The following is a 3,997-nucleotide window of genomic DNA, read 5'->3' as shown; positions in this document are numbered from 1 at the left end:
CTTCCACCACACTCACCGACAGACTGCCGCTCCTAGTGATCTGGACTCTCCTTGGAGGTACCTGAGCTGGCCACAGCCCGTGGACATTGATTCACCCAGCTGGCTGCCACCGCCCCCTCCCCAGAAGGGGCCAGCCAGCCTTTCATCTTCAGCACATCCCATTCCCTCCCTCCTCCCAGAGACCTCTTGTGTTCCTGGCAGCCAAATGGAGTCTCTCATTTTCTCCTGTGGACCACTTAGTTTTCCCCAGAATCCAGTTTTCTTCTGAATGTGCAACTGTCTCTCTGATGTGTGTGCCTTTTGTTCAACACAGTAACCCGTGTACTCTTTCCAGCTCTTCTACACTACCTGTACAAAAGTTTCTTTTCCTTACTTTCAATAAATGTCAGACACTATTTAAAAAGAAATTGAGTNGTCAATGAATGTGGTACCTATCCCTCCCTGGTCTTGTAAATGAGGCCCATTCCTCATTCACCAACTATGTCTTCTACCATTCTTTTTGACAATGACATCCAAGTCCTTTGTTGTGCTGCCAATGGTTACAGTGATGATGATCATTCACTCTTAGATGGTGAATCCCTGAAACCAGTTATGAATGTTTCAAGCCTTTTAGGAAATACATTTTTATCTTATTTTTTGGCAATAGGAGAAGTAATCCAGTCACTTCTTTGAAAAGGTTTTTCATTTCCAAAAAATAATTTGAAATCATAACTCCCAAATTGGTATAAACCATGAATATCACACAGATTGTTGGCATAACAGTAAGTCTTATTTGACCCATTACTCAGAAAACCAACAGAATTATGTAGGTGCTTTTAAATAACATTAACAGTTTCTTGATTATTTAGGTAATGGAAAATGCAGAAATGAAATTATTTAGGCACAAATCTGGCTGATAAAACTATATATAAGTTTACATAATGGGCATGAAAAAATCACTTTTATGGGTTATCTGCAACTTAATCTCTTAGATTTATAGTTCTATAGAAAGGATGCACTCATCCATTAATTTGTTAACAAAGTTAAATGACCTAAGTTGGTTGATACATAAGTTACCTCACTGGACAATTTTAAAAGGTGCAATTTTTGTCTGATTTCTGTTTTGGAGATTTTATAGAACATGGGCTAGAGGTATGAATTATACCAGCGTTGTCATTTTTTTTTTTTTTTTCATTGCATAGACATGACTGCTAATAGACTGGGTAGGGAAAAACCAGCAAGGCTTATCCAGATTCTTCTTGGCCTCAGTGCAGCAATCCCCCTCAAGGATTTGGGGTAGGTGGGAGCTTCTGTGACCCGCCTTATGGAGAGAGTTATGAGTCAGAAACAGTGGTTAAAACCAAAAATATCATAATATTGCTTCTGATTAAAATATATTTCCATATTTTTAGGGTTGCACTGTTTTCTGAAAGCTTTTTATAAATTCCTTATTTATTTATAAAGTATATTAAATCTTTGTGGTATTTAGCAGGCATATTCTAAATTTTGTTTTTAAATTTTGAGTTTTTATTTGGTGAAATAATTCATTTTGCTGCTATGCAAGAGAGGGTTATATTTATATTGCCATTTCTTGTGGTTTCTTCATGTTTCATTTTTTAACTCTATATTTTAAAATTCATCTGTAACTTATTGTTTATTAATCTGTGATCTGTTATTTCTGTTCATGCATATAGATGCATTTTTTAAGACACATTAACAGATCCTTCACTGAATGGTTTTTACTGATTTGTGAAACTTGGGTTGTCCGTTGCTTCCTTTGGGTATGATAGCCCCTGCTGCACTGCTGTGGCTCCTGGCTCCTTAACACACAGGAACCCAGTGATACAGATGGTACCAGTGAAGGAACTGCTTCAAGGAGGCACTGTTCCCACCTGCCACAGCTGAAAGCTATACCTCCAAATTTAGTCTGCCATCAGTGATGTAGTAAATTCACCTACCTGATCTACTGCCTCCACATGCTATCTGTATTAGGCCATTAACTAGTGTGGGTCACCTTTCCGTGCATGTCTGAAAGATTATAATGCTCTGAACATCTGAGTCTGGGTCTAGTTAAGAACAACAGAGTTAGTCCTACATTAGAAGTAGACATCTGGTGGAAACTGATTAGCCACCCTGTTCTAATCCTTGTCTCCCTCTGTGTTGCCAGTACTTTTTGTTGGGGGTCAGGGTCTGGGCCTCAGGCTTTTTGTCCTTTTGGGCTGAACACATCTTTGGATACTGTTTTTGTTTTACCTTTCCTTATCTTTTGGGACTTGGACACCCATAAGAAATACTCAACTCATGAAGTATCTGCATGTGAGACTCAACCTTGCACTGCTTACATTTTTTTCTTGTGCTCTGGAAAATCTTACCCAATTCACATTCCCCCAAAGAGGAGAGTGGTGAAGGGAGGTTAGCCAGAGAAAATACCTTGCTAGCCTTTGACAGAAACTGGCAAGTAAATGGCATCCTCAGACTGGATGCCATAGGGGAAACTGGCCAATTAAAATGATTATGTTCTTGGAGAGCAGAAAGCAATTGTTTCAGAAGTAACCAAGACATTGTAATGCATTGAGAAGTCCAAGCTACCTGAACACACCCTGCTGAAAAGGAGAGAATACTTTGGTGCAAGTCACAGTAGGGTCCTTTCCAGCAGTAGCCACAGCTTCAACATAGTAAATAGGTTACAACCTCCAGTTACTATTCTAGTGGAAATCATATTATTATTGCTTCAATCTTAAATTTGACCCTTCAAGATCAATAGAGAGAAGGGAACAAGGGGTGGGGAAAGGGAAGAGGAAGGAAGGGGACTGGGGACTGAATAGAATGAGACATATTCCATGCTTGTAGAATTATACTGAAATGGATCCTACTGTCATATATAACTAAAAAGAACCAATAAAATTTAAAAATGTAAAACAAACTGACCCTTCAAGCTGAAAACACCCTTTCTGAACCCAGGGGCATCCCTAGCTAAATCAGCCTCAAAGATCACAAAGTCTCCTAGAAAATACATATTAATAAAGAGTGAATCATGGGTTGGTAATGTAGCTCAGTAGCAGAGCACTTGCCTAGTATACATGAGGCCAAATTTAATCCCTAGTGCCATCAAAAGAAGAAGAAGTGGGTGGGGAGAGAAGAGGAGGAAGAGAAGAAGAAAGTTCTATACTTTCTCCTTACCCCTTATTCTAGACTCTCTCCTCAATTATTATCTCACACTTAGGTTCCTGACCCTGTATTCACCTATTATTTCATCGGAAGTGGTTTTCTGTTTTGCTTCTGTGCTGAGAAAACTCTTTCCCATGCAAAGAAGGGCACACATTCCCATAATATCAATTGTGTTTTCCTAGTCTCTTCATTTTTTACATTTAAAATGATAATTCATTTGTGATTTATTTTGAAATACAGTATGGAGTAAAGATCTAAATGCATTTTCTTAAAATAGCTAGCCTAATGTTTCTCAGCATCATTTACTAAATATTCTATCATTTCCTCTTAATCTGTAGTCCTTCAGGTATCATATTTTTCTTTATGTACATTAAGGCCAATTGTGGGGAGTATGCATGCATTTTGGCTCCTGCACACACCACAACTTTCCTGGCACATAAAGTGGTGAGAAAACACCTCTTCCAAACAGTTGCCCCTGACCTTGTTCATGCTCAATATATTCCTATCAGTCTTGGTACATTTGATCTTGCTTTTTACTTCACTGTCATTTTGGGGAAGTGGGGCAGTACCAGGGATGGAACCATGGCCTTGTGCATGCTAAAGCACATGCTTTTTACTAAACTACATCTCTGGTCACTTTGTCACAGTTTTGAAGTCTAGTCAGATGGGCAAAAAGACCTTGACATAATGTTAGGTGAAAAAAATTTATAAAACTATACATAGATTATCTCATGTCAGTAAGTAATATGCATTACTTAGATACATTAGATACCAAAATAGACTCCTAGGAAAAAACCTAAAAGGAAATATAATAATAAAATATTTAACAATGGATGTTAGGAATGCAGTT

The sequence above is a fragment of the Marmota marmota genome, unplaced genomic scaffold, assembly GCF_001458135.2.
Source record: "Marmota marmota marmota unplaced genomic scaffold, marMar, whole genome shotgun sequence".
NCBI classification, from domain to species: domain Eukaryota; kingdom Metazoa; phylum Chordata; class Mammalia; order Rodentia; family Sciuridae; genus Marmota; species Marmota marmota.
The sequence above is the reverse complement of the archived record's forward strand: the minus strand, read 5'-3'. Positions refer to the sequence as shown.